This window comes from Pelodiscus sinensis, chromosome 14 (assembly GCF_052426305.1).
Source record: "Pelodiscus sinensis isolate ZL-2025 chromosome 14, ASM5242630v1, whole genome shotgun sequence".
Classification (NCBI taxonomy): domain Eukaryota; kingdom Metazoa; phylum Chordata; order Testudines; family Trionychidae; genus Pelodiscus; species Pelodiscus sinensis.
Genome location: NC_143065.1, coordinates 30,644,857 through 30,666,683, shown reverse-complemented (window position 1 = coordinate 30,666,683; position 21,827 = coordinate 30,644,857). Strand labels below are relative to the sequence as shown.

At 43.7% G+C, this 21,827-nt stretch overlaps 1 protein-coding gene across 2 annotated transcripts in view; it reads left to right on the top strand.

The window, feature by feature from the left end:
- The window catches only part of ACAN (aggrecan), a 90,089-nt gene that overhangs the window by 25,057 nt on the left and 43,205 nt on the right, over nucleotides 1-21,827 (top strand). The window lies entirely within an intron of this gene.

Here is a 21,827-nt window from a genome sequence, read left to right as displayed (position 1 = left end):
TTAAAAACCTCTACAGTCCCAGCACCATCCTAGAAAATCCATTCCAGTGCTTCACCACCCTCATAGTGAAATGCTTTTTCCTAATATCCAACCTAGACTTCCCCCAATGTGAGACCATTGCTCTTTGTTCTGTCATCTGCCACCAGAATAGTCTGGTTCCAACCTCTTTAGAATCCCCCTTCAGGTACTTGAATGCTGCTATCAAATCCCCCCTTGCTCGTCTCTTCTGCAGAATAAATAAGTCCAATTCCCTCAGTGTCTCCTCATAAGTCACATGCCCCAACCCCCTAATCATTTTTGTTGTTCTCCATTGGACTCTCTCCAGTTTGTCCACATCCTTTCTGCAGGAGGCCCAAATACTCCTGATGTGGCCTCACCAGTGCCAAATAAAGGGGAATAATCACTTTCTTCGATCTGCTGGCAATGCTCCTACTAATGCAGCTCAATATGCCATTAACATTCTTGGCAACAGGGCACACTGTTGACTCATATTCAGGTTTTCATCCATTGTAATCCCTAAATCCTTTTCTGCTGAACTGCCATTTAGCCAGTCAGTCCCCAGCCTGTAGCAGTTCATGGGATTCTTCTGTCCTAAGTGCAGGACTCTGTACTTGTCCTTATTGAACCTCATCAGATTTCATCTTGTCAAATCCTCCAATTTCTCTGGGTCACTCCAGACCCAATCCCTACCCTACAGCATATCTATCTCTTTCTCCAGTTTAGTGTAATCCATGAACTTGCTGAGGGCGCAATCCATCCCATCATCCAGATCATTAATGAACATGTAGAAGAAAACCAACCCCAGGAACAGCACCTGGAGCACTCCACTTGATAGCAGCTGCCAACTAGATATTGAGCCATTGATTGCTGCCCATTGAGCCGGATGATCTAGCCAGCTTTCTATCCACCTTAGTCCATTCATACAAACCAGGTTTCCTTAACCTGCTAGCAAGAATACTGTGGGATTGAAAGCTTTGCTAAAGTCAAGGTATATCACATCCACCACTTTCCCCACATCCAGAGTCAGTTATCTCATCACTGAAGGCAATTAGGTTGATCAGGCATGATTTGCCTTTGGTGAATACACGTTGACTGTTCCTGATCACTATCCTCTCCTCCAAGTATTTCAAAATGGATTCCTTGAGGACCCACTTCATGATTTTTCCAATGACTGAGGTGAGACTGACCGGATTTATTACTAATCAGTGAGTTAGACCCAGATGATACAGTATGTAAGCTATTTGAGGCAGGTACCTTGTTCTCCTACAAGTTTATAAAACTATGCCCACGTGTGGTACTAAACAATGGTGGTTGGGGGTGGGGTGTAGTCTGTTACATCTGCCTCATTAGTAGTCTGAGCAATGAGAGGAACTATTGTGTAAGTGAAAAGTTAAGACTTGAACCAGGACCTTTGAGGTCTGGAAGGTCTTCTAGACAAGATGGGTGAGATAGTATCTTTTATTAGACCAGCTTCTGCTGGTGAGAGAGACAAGCTTCCAAGACACACAGAGCTCTTCCTGTCTGGGAAAAGTACTCTCAGTGTCACAACTAAATGCAAAGTGAGAGAAAAAATTTAGTACAAGTTGGATCTTCCTGGTCCAGCACCCTCGGGACCTGACTGGTCCTGAACGAGGGAATTTGCCAGACCAGGGTCAACTGCAACAGGCCCCACAACCCCTAGCCCCTCAGTCCTGCCAGGTCTGGCCCCATTCTGGCTGCTGGACACTGGCCCTCCTGCTGGTCACTGTTCCTGCCACTAGGCTCCTGGGGCTGTCTGGTTCAGGAACATCTGCAGTCCTGCCAGACCAAGGATGTTGCCGGACTAGCGAGTGCCAGTTTTGGGAAGTGCAGCCTGTATAAGTAGTTAGCACATATTGCAAAGGACCATTCAAGGCAGAGTGGCAGGGGGGATTAGTGGATTACAGATTATTCTAATAAGCCATAAATCCAGTTTCTGTTCAGTCCACGAAGTTTAGTGTCTAGCACAGTTACGAATTTAAGCTTTAAGCTCCCAGACTCATCTTTTCAAAGTGTTGTGCAGGTTTCCTTTGAGGAAGAAGACTGATAGGTCAGCTATAGAGTGAGCGCTTTGTAGAAAGTGCTCCCCCATAGCTGGCTTTGTCTTATATCGTTTTCCTGTGTGAGTCCATTGGAGAGTATAGTGCTCATCCAGTTTAATCCACATCATTGTTATTGAGGCATTTAATGCAGGGCACCGGGTACATGGATCTAGGATTCATGGATCTGATAAGGGGTGTTGTGGGAAGCGCTGATCATTATAGCAATGGAGCTATGCCTGCAAGTTTTGCATCTGTTGTTCTGGCAGGGTCCGGTGCTGCATTGAGTTGGTGTGTCCTGGCCTATGGTGAACTTGCATCTGATGATGAGCCTGGAGAAGTTGAGGTGGGGAGGGAGGTTGTTTGAAGGTCAAAAGATGGGGTTTCAGAAAAGATTTCTTTCAAGATGGAGTCCCCATCCAGTATGGACTGTAGTGGTTTGATCATGCCCCATCTGGGTTCAAGTCTGATATCCTATGTGACACTAGGGGTGTGAGGTTGGAGAGGTTTTAATTTTTTCTGTATAGAATCAGATTCTCTCTGGATATTTGGGTGGCCTGTTCCATGATGTAATAGACTTCTCTTGTGGAGTGTCCTTGTTCGGTGAATTCATTGAGGAGCATATTCTGGGCTTTCTCTTTGGAGCATACTCCCTGGTATCTGAGTACCTGGCTGTAAAGAACTGACTTTGTGGTGTGTTTCGAGTGTTTAGTGGATCTATGAAAGGAGGTGTGGTGATCTGTTGGGTTTCTGGTACATGGTTGTCCATGGGGCTCCATTACTGAAGCTGATTGTGGGTCCAGGAAGCTGATGCTAGTGTGGGAGTGTTAGAGAAGGCTTAGTGGACAAGTACTGCAGGTAAGATGAGAGTAAACAGTTCAGTGAGGGAGGGCAGGATATGTGCTGAGCTGTTCTCCAGTGAAAATCATTCCCCTGAGCAAGTCATACAAGCCATGCTGAGGTGTTGGATTTCATGCTGCCGTGTGACGTTTTACTGGAGGATACACTAAGAACAACATTCAAGAGCAAATGAACAGGTGCCAAGTTTCTAGTCATGCCTGCTAATGACACTAGATGCCAGGAATAATTTAGGGCAAACTTCACACAGAAGAGAGGGAACGTGGGCTACCCTGTCTCTGTAGTTCAGTGTTTCTCAAAGTGGGCTGTAGTTCCATGAGGAGTACACTGCACATGTCAGTATTATGACTGAAGCAGGAGTTGCGTACTGGGCAGGAGACTAGCATATTTGCAGACTGTTTGCAAGATTCTCACTTAACATTAGTGCACTTATGCTAGGTACACAGTGAAACTAGTACACAAGATCAGTCCTATTAAGCAACCTCCTATCTTCAGCATCTGCCCCAAAGTATCCCCACGTTTACAGAGTGCAGTCCTGTAACACCTCTATTAGGAGACCCAGCACTGTTAAATAGCCACTGTTGATTGGCTTCTTAAATGGTGGTTTATCATACTGAATTCAGCCATTCTTTTCTCTCTCTTTCTATCTACAATACAATTAATGCATCACACATAGAGCTAGAGTTCAGCGGATACATGAGTCAGTTAATTTGTGTTTAAAACACTATTTCCCACTGTTCATTTATTTATCGATCCGTGCTTCTGCTGGGAATTTGTTTCCCTGGTGTAGACTCTACCATTGCCTGCTTGCATGTTGTTGCTGAGAGATTGATCCTTTTGGAGGGCAATAAATTGATTTCTCTATATGAAGATATTTCTGAAATGTTAGAAGTACAGTGTTGAGATTCTTTAGCAATAACAAGCAAAGGGATTTATGTAAGAAAGGAGCCACAAAAACCTTTGTAGAGAGCTCTAACAGGACCAGAACTCTCTTTAGGTTTTAAGAAAAGCCAGGTATATCAGAAACAATTTCCTTCATCAAAATACCATTGCAGAGGTTGTTCTCCTGATCCTTCTAGAAGGTATTGGAAATTTCATGGCAGGATCTATTGTGGTGGCATTTCTAGCTTGGTTTACAGACCAGAAAGATTCAAAAAAGTATCCAAGCTTTTAGGTAAGAAATGAGATTTCTAAACAGTTTTTTTTTAACTTTCCATATCATGGTGCCTCATCTGAGTTATAGTTTGGACATCTTATGTCACCATTCTGAACTGTATCTCCTATGAATACAACTTCCATTCAGCTGTAGTCATCTTTCTACTTCATAGGGCTGAGCTAAATTCCCAAAGGAATGCAAAAGCTATGTAGGTGGTTTTTCAACTGCTTATTCCACTGCACAGGTCACCCTAAAGCAGTTGAAAAACAGAGATTTTACCTTGTGACAATTTCTGGTATTTCAAAATTTGTCTTTGTCCTTGTATCAGAGTTTTCACCTTGTGGCAACTTTTGGTATTTCCAAATTTGTCTTTGTCCTTTTACAGGACCATGGCCTATCATAGACCCCCCTTCCTGAATGGGTCCAAATTTGCAGTTGCTTAGTCAGCTTCCTCTCTGGGGAACCCTGTCTGGAACCCTCCAGGGAAACAGTTTCCAGCAATGCTAGTTGTTTTGTTTTATTTCAAGTCTTCTTTACACGATCAAAGCTTCATAGAGTGTTCCCTCAAAGTCTGTGCAGACCATGTAGTCCCTTCCCCAAGTCTGTCCTGTGTACCAGTATGTTCATCAGCTCATATTTCCTGTCTCTCACCTCAGAACTTCAGGATATGTCTCCAATTGCCACAGCAGAGATCGATCTTCTGGCATTCGATTTAGCAGGTCTAGTAAAGACCCACTAAATTGAACACTGAGGGCACATCTAGACTACATGGCTCCGTCGATGGAGCCATGTAGATTAGGGTTGTAGGCAAAGGGAAATGAAGCGGAGATTTAAAGAATCGCCGCTTCATTTAAATTAAAATGTCTGCTGCACTGTGCCGATCAGCTGTTTGGCGGCACAGCACTGTAGTCTGGATGCTCCGCGGTCAACATCAAAGGCATTTGTCAACCTCCCCATTATTCCTCGTGGGATGAGGTTTACCAGGGAGGTCGACAAATGCCTTTGATGTCGACCGCGAAGCGTCCAGACTACAGCACTGTGCCGCCAAACAGCTGATCGGCACAGCCATTTTAATTTAAATGAAGTGGCAATTATTTAAATTGCCACTTCATTTCCCCTTGCCAAGTAAACAAATCTACATGGCTCTGTCGACGGAGCCATGTAGTCTAGACGTGCCCTGAGAGCACCCACAGTTGGCACCAGTACTCCTTGCAGTTGCAAGGAATAAAGGAAACCACTGTGAAGACAGTGCCAACCTCGGCTTAAGATATGTCAACTCCATCTATGTTATTTGCATAGATGGAGTTGTGTACCGTAAACCAGCCTTCCAGGTCTAGTATAAACCTGGACTCAGAGATAACAGGACACCCACAGCCACCCTCCTGTGCTTCTGGTTCTTAGAGCACTTCCTTTCTGCACCAGCCACAGTCCTGCCCTTCAGCTTTCTGACAGGAATTGCAATCCTTCTGTTGCCTTTTTCATGGTGCCTCTTTGGAGTTGTAATTGGGATATCTTATGCTCCTGTTCTGGACTGTATCTCCCATGATGCACCATGGTAATTAAACAAAAGAAGAGACTGCTATGCATCATGGGAGATATAGTCCAGCAGGAAACCTGGCTCATGGAGGATAATGGAGGCATGAGAAACTCCAGCAGCTCACAGACTAACACAAAACCAAAAAAATAATTTTGATTTTCCCAGAAGAAAAATCAAAAATGTTAGGCAACATCAAGAAATTACATTTTCTATTGAAAAGAAAACTTTTCAACAGAAAATCTCTAACCAGTTCTAGTCAGAAGTCATAGATCTGAGAGCCAGGATATGTCAGTTTTATTTCAGAGGAAGGAGACTCTTGTGGTATAAGGGACTGCTGTCTATTCTGGCTCCAGAGAGAGACAGTGTTTATCATAGTTAATTGAGTGGACTGGGAATCTGCATGTCTCCGTGCAAATCTGTCACTGTACAAGCCACTTCTCTGCTCTGTGTCTTGGTCTCCCCATGAGCAGAAAGGAGATGATGAGCCTTGCCCTTCCGTACTTCATGGCCGTGTTGTGAGGCTTGGTTAACTAACTTTCGTGGAGACTTTTGTGATCATCAGATGGTGCATGTAGACAAGAGCAAAGGACTATTATGCTTGCTTACATTTGGCACCTATGGATGCCCTCAGCTTCGATAGATAAACTAACACATTGACAGAGCCAGGATCAAGATAACTGAAGGCATTTGCCCCAGACCAACTATTTGCCAGTAAGAATTAGATCTATGAAGAGCATGTTCTCTTTTAAGGGTACAGGGAGAATGATCACCTAATCCTGTGTAACAGCTGGTGGAACAGACACTCCCATCATAGGTACACAGGCAGCAAAAGGAATTTGAGACCTAGAATCCATGCCAAAGATTGAAACCCCTCTGGGTGACAATGAGTAGTTAATGAGAGTTTTCCTTTATTTACCCCCACTAAATGCTTTGGATGTGTTGTGGGAGTCAGCAGGGAAGCCAGAGAGATGGGGTCTCCTAAGCATTCATTTAGCTGATGGCAATGCTCCCTGTAAGTTGTGCGCTTGTATGCTTGCTCAGGAGAGATTCAAATGCCACCCAGCTGATTAGCAGAGAACCCACAATAGGTTTTTTGTTTCTACTCGTGGTACACATTTGCACATGCCTCAGTGCACATGGATGGAAAAGATTAGAGGGAACATTTGCTGACAGTCAAACAAATGTACAGATACAAGTAGAAACTGACGTGGGAGATCTTTCTTTCCTGAATCACTGAGCAAAGTTTTGAGATAAGGACGTGGTCTCCATACAAGACCTGCACGGGGAAGCATGGCACCTCACAAGTAATTTAGTGCTGATGTTGTATCTAGCATGAAGGTTTCCTGCTCATTCCCCAAGATATTACACCTTAGTCTTGAATGGTGGAAAAGTAAATGCTGCCCATTGTAAGTGGCAGTGTGATCTGCTCTCTGCTACTAGTTTTATGAGAGATCTGTTGGATAATTAATGTTAGTGGTTGGCTGGGAGATATGATTGTGCTGTTGCGGGCAAGAAGGACAATATGTCCAGCCTGATTTTGCTCTCACTCATACTGCTGTGACACTGGAGGAACTCTGCTGATGTCACTGGAGTTACGTTGGTGTGAGACTGGTGTAAATGAGAGAGACTTAGGCCCACTGTGTGTTGGATACTGTGCCAACAGTAGTTTATATGGCAGGGGCGGGCAAGTGGCCATCAGCAGGTTGGATCCGGCCTGCCAAACTGCTGGATCTGGCCCACGGCCGCTTCCCCAGAACCGTTAGGTAGAGAGCAGCTCACACTATGCTCTGGATGCTGGGAAGGGAGGAGGGAAGCTCTGCGTGCTTTCCCGCCTCCCAGCAAAATCTCTCAGTTCTTATTGGCCAGATTCTGAGGTGAGAAATCTTGCTGGGGGGAACGGCAGGGTGTGAAGCCTCCCTCCTTTTCCCCCCACACTCCCTCCTGCACTCCAGTCCCCTACCCCAAGCTCCCTTCTGCACCCAACCTCCATACCAGACCCTGCACCCCCTCCATAGAAATGGAGCCCATGACCACTTGCCAAGATCTTGGAGTGGCCCTCCCCCCATTACAAATTTTGCCCACCCCTGTTATATGGTATTATGTGTTCAAAGGGAAATCCGCTCCAGGCAAATTGTTGGGGGTTGAATCTCCACTACCTGAAACTTAGCAGGTTGTTGGTTGTTCAGATTGTTACTGGAATCTCATCCTGGCATCTCTTCTCAGAGGATGGGAGCAAATCCTCCTTGGAAATGGAATGTGAGATAATTGTATCAGTTATCCTTGACAGCTTTAGTTTTATTTTGGTTTAAGTCTATGTGTGGATATTTTTATTTTGATATAAGATTGCCTTTATGTTGATTTAGTTAAGCTGGAAGTTATAAGGAAACAGGGCTCTTATACTGAAATAAGAGTGGGCACAGAGGCCGTGTCCAGACTCAGGGGTTTTTTCGGGAAAAGTAGCCTTTTCCCGAAAAAACTTCCCCTGCGTCCAGACTCAAGCCGCGTTCTTTCGAAATTATTTCGAAAGAACGCGGCTTTTCTTTCGATGGCGGTAAACCTCGTTTCACGAGGAAGAACGCCTTCTTTCGAAAGTTCCTCTTTCGAAAGAAGGCGTTCTACAATGTAAAGAGGCCGTCTTCGAAAGAGAGCATCTAGACTCGCTGGGTGCTCTCTTTCGAAAAAGCGGATTTCTCTTTCGAAAGATCCGCCTGCAGTCTAGACATAGCCAAAGAGACTTGACCTGAAATAACCCAGTGTGTGGATTAGAGCAGGTCTAGTTATTCTGGCTCCATTTACTGCATACCCAAACTAAAAGAGAAGGAAGCTACGTCTACACTGCCTCTTTTTTGCAGAAGAGGCAATGCAAATGAAATGCTCATTAACATATCATGCTTCATTTGCATATTCTCTTCCGATGCTTTTTGCGCAAGAGGTTTTTGCACAAAAACAAGCACTGTAGGTAGATCTGTTTTGCGCGAAAAACCCCTTTTGAATAAGATCCTTATGCCTCAAAAAAGAAGGCATACAGATCTTGTGCAAAAGGGGGGGGTTGCGCAAAACGGACCCGCCTACACAGCTTGTTTTTGCGCAAAAACCTGTTGTGCAAAAAGCATCGGGCAGAGAATATGCAAATGAAGCATGAGAAGTTGCTAATGAGTGCTTCATTAGCATACTCTCTGCCAGCGAGAGGCAGTGTAGACATAGCCAGAGTGAGCCATGAGTTGTTATTACAGAGGGGCACAATATTCCTGTCAATCCAGTCAACAGGGAAGGGCCAAGTCCCGCCAGCCCAGTGAGCAAGCTGTGTGCAGGAGAGCCCTTGACCACAGTAACAAGAGGTACTTCCGGATAGATGTGAGATACGTTGGCCGTGGTGTGTGAGGAAATCTGTTTCTGTACTGAGCCCAGAGTAATCTTGCCTTTTCTTGCTGCCCTCGCTCTAATAAAATCTCTTTCTGTGCTTCCAACTTGCTGGCTGAAGCAGGAAGCTGACGAGAGGTAAGTCAGCCCCTGTCAAGCTGTGGGCAACACACCACAATGACACAATATCACAGTAACCGCTGCCACGTTTCATTCTTGATTCAAAAAGGACTTTCTTGTCCCAGGAATCACGTCAAAAACAGCTCTGGCAGGAGCAACAGCCAAGCAGCCCACTGCATAAAGGGCTCAGTCTCAGAATGGTTTGGAAGCCAGACAGAATGGAATCGTTTTTCTATTTTCTTTACAGCTGAGAAAACACAAAAAGTCACAGGAGCATATTCATTACTATACTTCTATTCCAAAACTTGCCTTATTTGAAAAAAATAAAATTGTTTCTCCCTTCTCTCTTTTTTTCCCTCCCTCCCCTCCCATTTCCTGGACCAGACTGGGATTAGAACAGAAAAGCTCAGTCCTGAAAAAGAGCTTGTAGCATGCAGAGACAATGGAGGGTTTGTTCATGGAGATGAGAGAGAAGTATTCCTTATTCTCACTGAAACAAAAAGCCATTGGCAGGTTTGAAGACTGAAGGAACCTGGGACACCCCATAGACATGTCTGTCAAGAGGAGATACATTTTCTGAATTCTCCTTAAGCCTTCATTCAAAGTGTTGCCATCATATTAAGTCCTGAACATAGCAGAACTGGAAGAGTTAGTTGAAATAAACAAGATTGACTGGAGATGTTTGAAATTCCCGAGAGAAGCTGAGGTGCATTCCCTGGAGGGTAAGAACGGAATAGAGACTAAATATTTGAGGGAAGAGAGTCCATTAAAGTATCGCTGATTTGATCTCCTAGTAGATGCTTCTTTACATCCAAATGTAAAGGACTATGTTCTCCTGGAAAATGCTGTTATACTAAAAGGCACATGCACCTGCCCATGAATGCTGTTTTATTACCAGTCCAAGAGCCTACTAAGGTTTATTAAAAGTTTTCCAAATCTTGCAATGTGCCTGGATCAAATCAAAGAATGGAAGCTACGTGGAGTTTTGCTCACATAATTTGCAATGAGATGACATTTGTATTGTCATGAAGATGGTGTATCAGTGATGTAACATCAAGATGTGTTATAGTGTCCACTTTGTCCCAAATTTCAAAAGCAGCACATTTCTGAAAGGGTAGCAGACTGAGAAACAAGGTGTGAAATGAACCCAAGAAAAGAGACAGCATTAAGGGTGATTAAAATAAACTTGCTGCAAGGTTGATTAATATGAAATGAACAACCAAAAGCAGCAGGAGAAACTGTGGAAGGGATAGACTCAAAAGCAAGCTAGAAAAAAGACTGGCAAATGCATGCCAAAAAGCAAACAAATTGTCTAGACAGATTGAGCTTTAAATAGGCGGCATGTCTGCCTGCCTTCCTGGGATGTTACTATGCAGGCACTTTGTTGGATATAGAAATTTCCTTGCCTCTAAAATACCATTTTTACTCTCACAAGATTTTTTAGTTCTGTGAAAATCTGGGTAAAGAGGTAGAAAGAGAGAGGGGTTTAAAAAATCCCAAATACTCAGATTTCTCAAACATGCACTTTTACTTGCTGTCCACTTGTGATTGTTTGCATACAATCCCGGATGCAGGAGCCCAAATGAGAGGCTGCACACATGCATAAGTGGGCTAAATATAAAGTGGCAATAAACCCAAGTTAAAGTAGCAATGGGCCTCCAGGACAGAAATCTCCTGTGCTACCCAATCCTTTCCAGTTCTGTCTGGTTTGGAAACTCAGGGAACTCAATTACATCCAGATCTGACTGAATTAGGAAGATAGACAGAGCTGTCCTTACAATTTATGGGGACTTATCCAATTCACTGAGGCCACCCTTCTCCCCAGTGCAGCTTCAGGGCTTGGGGCTTCCCTCTCCCACACAGTTTCTGGGAGACCTGGGACTTCCCTCCTCCCCCCCCCACCCGCAGTGTGGGTTTACCAGCACTTGGGGCTTCCCTGGGGCTGGAGCAGAGCCACAGAGTCTGAGGGCTCCTCTCCACCCCCAGTCTAGCAGAAGGGAGTCCCCATTTAGCAGTCGGCTGCTGACAGAGAGGAGCATGTAGAGGGGGGGGACAGAGAGAAGACCTGCCACCAGTCGGAGAGAGCAGCCAGGTGCAGGGGCTTCAGAGGAGCCTGGCACTGGAGGTGACAGAGCTGTCCTTAGGCACATAAGCACACACAGTTGCAATTTGGTGCCCCAAATTTTCAGGTGTCCTACACTGCCGTGTAGTTCATGTATGCCTAGGGATGGCCCTGAAGGCAGATACATAAATAAATCCAAGGAAAAATGCTAACCCAGCCTAGTTCCAATTCCTGTTCATGTTTAGAGAACAGGAAGACTGGCTGGAATTTTGGGTGAGCAGTAAGCCTGAATGCTTTTCATCCAGACTAGCTGGCCTAGGATGTGCTCTGACACTCCGTGTGGGTAGCAGTAACCCTGTATAATATCTCCTGCCTCCTCCTCTCTCTCTGCTCCACAAAAGCCAGAAGAAATTGTCTTGAACACTCCGTCTGACGAGTTTCAATTGATCTGCAATCCTGTTCAGCACAAACAAAGCTTGTAAACTTAAAGGAAGTCACCTCACATTTAATAACGCGCTCTACTTTACATTTAATAAAGTGCTCCCATTGCTAGGCATACAAGAAATACACGGCTGTGTGCTCTACTCTGCACTGATTAGGCCTCAACTGGAGTAGTGTGTCCAGTTCTGTGGAGTAGTGTGAAAGATGTGGAGAAATTGGACAGGGTCCAGAGAAGAGCAACAAGAATGATGAAAAGTCTAGAAAACATGAGCAATGAGGGAAGACTGAAAGAATTGGGCTTGTTTAGTTCAGAAAGGTGAAGACTGAGAGGAGACATGATAGCAGTTTTCAAGTATCTAAAAGGGTGTTACAAGGAAGAGGGAGAAAAATTGTTCTCCTTGGCCTCTGATGATAAGACAAGAAGCAATGGGCTTAATCTGCAGCAAGGGAGGTTTAGGTTGGACATTAGGAAAATCTTCCTAACTGTCAGGGTGGTTAAACACTGGAATAAATTGCCTAGGGAGGTTGTGGACTCTCCATCACTGGAGATATTTAAGAACAGGATAGACAAACATCAGTCAGGGATGATTTAGACAGTGCTTGGTTCTACCATGAGGGCAGAGGACTGGACTTGATGATCTCTCAAGGTCCCTTTCAGTTCTAGTGTTCTGTGATTGATTGGGGGCTGGGAATTGTTGTTCCTATAACGCAAACTCCTCTGAGATTCTCAGTACAATCCTGATTCTCCATTTGTGGCACTGGCTGCCATCAGAAACAATTTTCAGTTTATGAGGGTGATTTGTAGAATCTATCTTCTCAGTATAATCTAATCAGACACATATACCCTCCAAAAGGTACCCATCCTCAGAATCTCTCTGCATAGTGGGGGAGGTTTTCTACAGAAGGATAATGACACCAACAGGTAATTTGTGTTTCTCGGAAGGGACATCTAGTGGTTCGTGTGAGTTAATGAACTAATTTTCTATTAGTACAGATACTCAGAAACATTCAAACTGAGGCATTTAATCTGTACCTTTATAGAACTTCTGTGTCACTTATTTTACTTCTTAAGCATTCTATGTAGACAGCTTAATTATATCCCTAACCCTATGTTAAAATTCATCTTTTTAACACTATCCTTAACCTTAACTGACCCTAACCACAACCTTAATTGTAACCCTACATTAGCCCTAACCCTCAAATAATATTGTATGTACTCAAAGAGGTTCAGACCCCTAACAGACTGGCCCTGGGGATGTGGGTGAGGATGGAGCTTTGTAACAGTCTTTGGGCCCTATAAAAGCACTCAATCTTTTGCTCTTTTCTTTGTGAAAAGCCTTGATAATGCAACTCATGCTGGCGAAACCTACAATCCTATATCCCAATTCAAGAGCCAGTGGGGATCCATTTCCTAACCCCTAGACCTCAGTCCCCAGCTAACTAATCACTGCTTGGCCAGAGCCCACAGAATCACTTTCCTGCTACCACTCAGCTGCTGTTGGAGGCCACCTGGTGGAACTTCATGGAGGTCCTGAGGTGTGGGCAGACCCTTCTCTCCTTAAACCCTCCAGACTCCATGCTTCAAACAGTCACACAATTAATGGTCACAAAGTTCCTTCCTTTCCTTAGAAGCCTATGACGCATCCCAGCCATAGCAACTGCATACCACTCCTGATTTGCCCAGCACTGGATAGACTACAGCATCACACGCTGAGGGCTTTCGACAAGGGCCTGTTGTTTATTCGGTGATAGGAGCTCTCTTTAAAGTGGAGATAGTCACCCACTGTCGTGTACCAGATGCTCTAATAAATAATAATCGCTGAAAGAAAACGGAATCATAAAACAGTAGGATATAAAATCATTGTTGCTAATGATAGCAAATTATCCAGCACCATCTACGCAGCATAGACCTGGGCTTTGTATGAGCTGTAGAATAAGATTTCCCTGCAGTAGTTAGAATACTGAGAAATGGAGAACATGTTGCAAACATGATCATGAGAAGTAAGCACCAGATTGAATTTCTCACTGGTAGGGAGTCAGGGATCTGAAGCCGGCAGAATGTACTCTATACAATTATTCTAATGTGTTTAAGTTGCCATTGAGAGAAAGAATTCACTGTCTGTGGGATACTGCAGGGGAGGGAATATGGAGGGAGGGTGTTTCTTTTTCATAAATAAGCCAAATGTAAGTTGGAAAAGTTCCTGCTCTTACTGTATGATGAAATAACCCCTGTGTGAAGGACCAGAAAAAAACAAAGTGGGATTTCAGGGGTGAATGGGATTTGTGTAGGAGTGAATTTGATCCATTCAAACTCTGCAAATTCTAACCAGCACTGGCATGACTCTGCTCCCCTTCCTCATTTGCCTCTGGCAATGAATATTGACACAGAAACTTCTTTTGCTGCAACTTTTCAGTGCCCAGTGGCAATACCAGCCTATAATAGGTAAAAGCCCTGAAGGTGTTTTTAGCCAGTCGGCGCCCATTATATTTGATTTCTCAGTTTCGGTGCTCTAAGATGTTTCAATCCAGGCTTCTTCTGCAGAGAAATCAGACAAAGGGATGCCTGTCTCTTTGCTTAATGGCATGTGATGCACTAAGCCAAGGCTATTTAATTTAAATTGTTTTGAGCAGAATGCTCACGCTGCTGCAAGGTACAAGATTTGTTGACACTAGAGAAGTGGCATGTTTTGTTTAAAGCTAGAAAAGCTATGATGGTACAAGGTTTCCCACAGGCTGATCCTTCTAAATGTACCTTCTGCCTTGGAGGCCTCCCCCACCATGACACTTAGTGATGATAGGGGACTTCCATCTCCATGGCGTATTCAATCCTTGGCCTCTCTATTGATTCTGTCATCATGAGATCCAATTAGTCCTCAAGGCTGCTTATTATAATTGCATATTTTTCATGATATCCACACGTTAGAAACTGGACTGAGCTCCCCTCTCCCTGTTCCCAATTCATTTAGCATCATCAGGGGGTGACATGGGGCTTGTGCTGGCTTTCCAAACAGGAGTGAATGTCACCCATTCAGAATAACCATGCTTGGCAAATCCTAACCCGCGCTGGTGTGAACCTGCTCTCCTGCTTCATTTCCCTCATCGGCAATGAATATTGACACAGAAACAACTTTATTGCTGCAACTTTTAGTGCTCAGTGGTAATACCGGCCTATAATAATAAATGCCCTGGAGGTGTTTCAGACAGCCAGGCCCTTATATTTAATTTCTCTGTTCTGAGATATTTCAATTCCAAACTTCTTCTGCAGAAACTCCCTGTAAGGCTACACTTCAAGTTGGAAGATGTAATTTCCAGCCTGAGGAAACATAACCCACACTAGCACCTTGTCAACAATATATGGAAGATCGCCGCTGCCACCATCAATCTTCCAGAGTTTGATTTAATGAGTCTAGTTAAGACTCTCTAAATCAAACTCAGAGGGCACTGGCATCCTCCTCCAGTATTCCAGTTTTTTGTGAGAAGGAAGGGAAGCTGACTGGAAGATTTGCTCCCATCAGCCTCCCACTGTGGGGACACCGCCAAGCTCGGCTTAGAGTAAAATAACTCCAGCTACGTAATCTACATAATGTAGACCTGGCCTAGCTCTGATCAAGCTAACACACTAAAAATAGAGCTAGACACCTGAGCACAAGCCCATCTGAAACACTCATGTGGCTAGCCCCCCTTATCCCTCTCTGCCCTCACACCTCTGCCACTCAGTCTGCCATGGCTAATCTCTATATTAAGTGCAGTAACTTGATTGGAGCTAGTGCAGGTATGTCCCCTGGAGCTAGAATTCAGTGCAGACACAACCTAAGTCACCAAAGACCTGGACCTTATTAAAACTAGTGTCCTATTAGTGGCCTCTCTGTTAAATAAACAATCTCCTGAGTTATGCTCTCTCCTAGCATTTGTTCTTTCTAACAAACATGCAAGGGCTCCATTTATGGGGATTAGGAGACAATAGCCCTCTCCCTTGAAGTTGGAACCTCTGGATTTAATTCTTGAGGTCTGCTTAAAGCTGCATGCCCTGGCTCCAAATGCAACAGTCTGAGCTGCTTGCAGCTTTGCCTTTGGGGCAGGGAGTTCATTATAAAAAAAATGGAGGTTGTGACTGAGAATAACAAAAGGCTGGTCATTCAAGTAATTGAAGGATCACTAGATCCTCATGAAAACATCGGTAGTATTTAAAAGATGGGGGGGTAGCAGTGAGTGTTATGCTGCTGGGATTTGAATTTGGACTAGTACTGTTAAACTTATAAATGTTCTTATAAAGGGGGTAAATAGTGAGGTGGCAAAACTTGCAGATGATATAAAATTACTAAAAATAATGAAGTCCAAAACAGACTGTAAAGAGTTACACAAACCTGGATGATTGGGCAACACAAGGGAAGACGGAATTCAGTGTTGATAAATGCAGAGTAATGCACATGGAAAAATATAATTTCAACTATACATACAAAAATGATGGGGTCTAAATAACCATTCAAGGTAGAGATTTTGGAATCATTGTGGATAGTTCCCTGACAACACCTGCTCAATGTGCAGTGGCAGTCTAAAAACTAAAAAGCTAACAGAACATTGGGAATCATTAAGAAATGAATAGATAACACAGAAAATATCATATTTCCTCTATATAAAATCATGGTATGCCCACATCTTGAATATTGTATACAGATTTGCTAACTCCATCTAAAAAGATCTATTGGATTTGGAGAAGGTACAGAAAGGGCAACAGAAATGATTAGGGGTAAGGAACAGTTTCCAAATGAAGAGAGATTAACAAGACTGAAGCAAAACGCAGGACTATGTAGCACTTTAAAGACTAACAAGATGGTTTATTAGATGATGAGCTTTCGTGGGCCAGACCCACTTCCTCAGATCAAATAGTGGAAGAAAATAGTCACAACCATATATACCAAAGGATACAATTTAAAAAAAGGATACAATTTAAAAAAATGAACACATATGAAAAGGTCACCTAGGGTATGTCTAAACTACATGCCTCTGTCGGCAGAGGCATGTAGATTTGTTTGTTCAGCAAAGGCAAATGAAGCCGCGATTTAAATGATCGCGGCTTCATTTACATTTACATGGCTGCCGCGCTGAGCCGACAAACAGCTGATCAGCTGTTTGTTGGCTCGCGCGCTAGTGTGGACGTTCCCCCTGTCGACATCAAAGCCCTTTGTCGGCAGCCCCGGTAAACCTCATTCCACGAGGAATAACGGGGCTGCCGACAAAGGGCTTTGATGTTGACAGGGGGAACGTCCAGACTAGCGCGCGAGCCGACAAACAGCTGATCAGCTGTTTGTCGGCTCTGCGCGGCAGCCATGTAAATGTAAATGAAGCCGCGATCATTTAAATCGTGGCTTCATTTGCCTTTGCTGAACAAACAAATCTACATGCCTCTGCCGACAGAGGCATGTAGTCTAGACACAGCCCTAATGAAATGTATAGGCAGCAGATTTAAAACAAATTATTTCTTCATAGTCAACCTGTAGAACTCTTTACCAGCAGAGGGTGGGAAGGCACAAACTATAACAGGGTTCCAATAAGAATAATATAAGTTTTCCAGAAGATGGGAATGGGCGACAGGGGATGGATCATTTGATGAATGCCACTTCTGTTTATGCTTTCTGAAGCACCTGACATTGGCCACTCTTGGCAGTCAGGATACTGGGCTACATGGACCATTGATCTGACCTTTCTGATCTTATATATCTGATGGCCTTTCTGATCTTATATAGAGCCCAAATGTATCTGTCCTCTGCAACCCACTAGACCCACTCCACTTCCAGAGCTAAGATAGAGCCCAAGAGTCCTGGCAGTCTCTCTCTTTCGCTCTCATTAATGGATCTCCAAGTCACCTGTTGTTTCAGGCCAATGCCACAAGCCAAATACACTGGGAATGGTTGGAGCTTAACTTCACTTATAAATTTGATTGTTATAAAAATGGAATGAACAGGGATATCAGCTGACTCTCACACTACTTTCCACATCCTAATGACTTAACCAAACAAACAAACAATGGAGGTGCTAATTGTGCCCAGGAAAGCTCATGATACCATCTATATGTTTTGTTAGTCTATAAAGTGCTACCAGACCATTTGTTGTTTTTTAAATGTATCCTATACAGGCTAACTCAACTACCCCCTGAAGCTTCTAATTGTTCTTATCAGCCTCTTGTAACTTGAACAATCTTTTCGCTGTCTTTTTTCTCCTTTTTTCCCTCTCCTTTCCCTACCTCCATTCACTTATTTATTCTTGAATCTGGACTTTTATTACTCCAGTCATCTGAAGAAGTGGGTTTTGCTCACAAAAGCTCATGATGCCATCTCCATGTTTTGTTAGTCTTTAAGGTGATACTAGACTATTCATTGTTTTTTAAGTTTGTCTAGTTACAGACTAACTCGGCTACCCCTCTGAAGCTTAAGAAAGTAAGGATATATATTAACATTTTAAGGCTAACCAGTGTCCCTTAAGTGGCTTGCCACAAGATGTGGGAATGTTAATATTAGAGCTGAGTGGATCTAATATTTATTTAAATGTTCTTTATTTTATATAAGAATTAACTGAGTCAACTACTTGCTAAGTTATCTGCCCAAAAGACTAGAGTTTTCCAGTGCCTTAGTAGACCTAGACAGGTGATATGTATGTGGGGGGAAAGTGAACAGAATCGGTCCCCCCAATTTGCTTCTTGGCTTGTACTGAGTATGCTAAGTAACACTGCTGAAGCCGCTGTCCTCAGTCTTCACTCCCGCCCCCCTCCATGCTCTCACTCCCTTTCCCCTCCCCCATTAGGGCATGCACAGATCAGCACACACACACCCCAAAAAAATCTGAAATGGTGCCCCTGCAAACCTTAGCAAGTTAGAGAAATGGTCAGAGGTAAACAGGATGAAGTTTAATAAAGAGAAATGCAAAGTGCTCCACTTAGGAAGGAACAATCAGTTCCATACATACAAGATGGGAAGTGACTGTCTAGGAAGGAGCATGGCAGAAAGGGATCTAGGGGTCATAGTGGACCACAAGTTGAATATGAGTCAACAGTGTGATGCTGTTGCAAAAAAAGCAAATATGGTTCTAGGTTGTATCAACAGGTATGTTGTAAGCAAAACTCATGAAGTCATTCTGCCGCTCTACTCTGCACTAGTTAGGCCTCAGCTGGAATACTGTGTCCAGTTCTGGGCACCACATTTTAAGAAAGATGTGGAGAAATTGGAAAGGATACAGAGAAGAGCGACAAGAATGATTAAAGGTCTAGAGAAATGACCTATGAAGCCAGGCTTCATGAACTGGGCTTGTTTAGTCTGGAAAAAAGAAGATTAAGAGGGGACATGATAGCGGTTTTCAAATATCTAAAAGGGTGTCACAAGGAGGAAGGAGAAAATGTGTTCCTCTTGGTTTCTGAGGACAGGACAAGGAGTAATGGGCTTAAAGTGCAGCAGGGGAGGTTTAGATTGGACATTAGGAAAAAATTCCTAACTGTCAGGGTGGTCAAATATTGGAATAAATTGCCAAGGGAGGTGGTGGAATCTCCCTCTCTGGAGATATTTAAGAACAGGTTAGATAGACATCTGTCAGGGATGGTGTAGACGGAGTTTGGTCCTGCCTTGAGGGCGGGGGGCTGGACTCGATGACCTCTTAAGGTCCCTTCCAGTCCTATAATTCTATGATTCTATGAAACAGTGGGTACATTTCTGACATTTGGCTTGAGCTTCTTCCCCTTCCTATCCCCACAGACACCCCATGCTAAAGTCCTTACCTAGAGTCTAAGACTGAGGGTATGTCTACACTTGCCCCCTACTTCGAAGTAGGGAGGCAAATCAAGCCTAGGATTTAAATATCCCATGCTTTATTTGCATGTTCCCGGCCGGTCATTTTAGAAATTCACTAGCCCGGAGTAACTGCCCGTATCTACATGCGGCAGTAAAACAGAAGTCCAATTTAAAGCCCCAAATTCAAATTAGCTGGTAAACCTCATTACAGGAGTAATACCAGCTAATTTGAGTTAGGGCTTTAAATCGGACTCCTGTTTCACTGCCGCATGTAGACGCGGGCAGTTACTCTGGGCTAGTGAATTTGTAAAATGGCGACCAGCCAGGAATATGCAAATCAAGCGCAGGATATTTAAATCCCGGGCTTGATTTGCAACTTCGGTATGCTTCATTTGCCTCCCTACTTCGAAGTAGGGGGCAAGTGTAGACATACCCATAGTCTGTCCATTTTTAAGGCTTTGTGTCTAAAGTGGGACTTCCATCCTCTTGGCATACAAATAAATAATAGCTTAAAACTTAACAGGGATGGGTACATAACTTCTGCAGCCAGCGAGAAACTATAGTGTTTCCCTGTGATACAAATTAATATCTTACTCCCTGTCTCTTGCTGCTTAGCTTTCTATTTGACCTCGGCATTGCTGTTTGACAAAATGCTATGGGACACTGTGCAGACTGAGCAATGGCAGTCTGATTCTGGTTATTTATTTATTTGTTTGTTTGTTTGTTTGTTTGTTTGTTTTACAGGGTACTTTTCATGGATACTATGAAAGATGCTTACAAATATACGTGTGAAGTAATCATTCGTAAAAATGACTTTTTGTACTGCCTAGAGCCACACATAATAAATAATACATGAGCAAAGATTGAGACTTCTCATACATATTTCAGTCCTACCCTGCAGCACCCATTGATGTTCTAATCCCAGACATCAACACAGCTCTGCTGATTCTCCTTAATGTTGTCTGGCAGCCCTTCCTCCCCTCCCCTCACCCTCACCCTCAACCCCCCATACACATCAGTCCTGACATGCAACAACCCACGTTTTACAAATCTAGGCCCACACACATCTCTGCCAATGAACCTCAGCCCTGACCCACCACAGCTCTTGCTTGTTCAATGTTTAGCCTCTCTGGAGTAGAGAAGGGCTTAATATTTTTTTCATGTCAATAACAGTTCACTATGTACCAAGTTGAAACTTTGAAACACATTTTCTCTTTTGACTTAAGTAGGATTTGAACCCAATTCTTCAGAAGTGAAACCCTAAAGGCCTGCCTTCATACAATGTAATTTATATTTTCCCTTGTCCTGTGCCATGCTTTCAAGTATACTAGTTAATGAACTTTACTACTAAGCCAAAAGAAATCTACACAGTCTCCCATAATGTTTTCTGGCTACAGTGACACCCACACAACCTGAGATCTCTAGCTCTCAGGAGACAAACAACCAGTATTTGGATAGGTGACTGAAAAGGAAAACCTAAATGACTGAGGAGGTGGGCCTCTTCCTTCTGACTCTGTTGAATCAGTCCTACAGGGCAGAGTTAGTGGGTGCTGTGCCGTCTTTTGGAGGCAACACAAAACTGAGATTCTGCCCACTTATGGTTATTTAAAATCCCATGGCATTATACACAAGACTAGAGGCATTCCCATTTGTGTGATTCCTTCCACCTCCCTTCATTCCTTCTGCCATTTCATCTAGATACAGGATAGTCCCCCACTTCCTGTTCTGAAGTGGTGAGCTCCCTGATGAAAGGGATCCCTACTGGATAGATGTGTCATGTAGGCCTTAGAGTGAAGTTGCTGAAGAGCTGTGGAATCCATTCGTATTTAAAGTGATATAGACTGTAAAGACAGGCTAACTGGTTGTGTGGTGACCTTTGACCTTTTCACTCTGAAGGGACCAGACTTCCGCTAGAATAGCCTGAGTGGTACAAAGTACATCCGAGCAGCTGGCCAAGGATTCCATGTTGGCTTGGTAGAGGAAGGATATCGGTAATGTGAAGGAGCTTCTACTTTGGGTGTTCCAAGTGGTAGCTGAAGTGTAAGTTTAAATATAGAGAGCATCTGACCGAGTGGACATTGCTAGAATAGATGTAAAATAAATGAGATGCTCCATGGCAAAATCGTCTTTCTGACCAGATGTGAAGATCACAAGAGAGAGTGTGAGAACAGAATAGTAATGCTTAGGGATGTTAAATTTAGTTGACTCAACTAATCGACTACTCGATGGAATTTCCATCGACTAGTCAATTAGTTGATAAGCAGGGAAGCTGCAGTGGGGTTAGCTCCTGGGACTGGGAGCTAACCCTGCTGCGGCTCTGCTTCTAAACGTATTAAGAGCTGGCTCTTAATACATTTAAAAAGCAGAAGTGCAGCGGGGGGAGGATACGGCGCAAGCCAGGAATGAGCTGTCCCAGCTCGCGCCAGATCCCCCATGCTGTGCACCAGTCTTTTAAATGTAA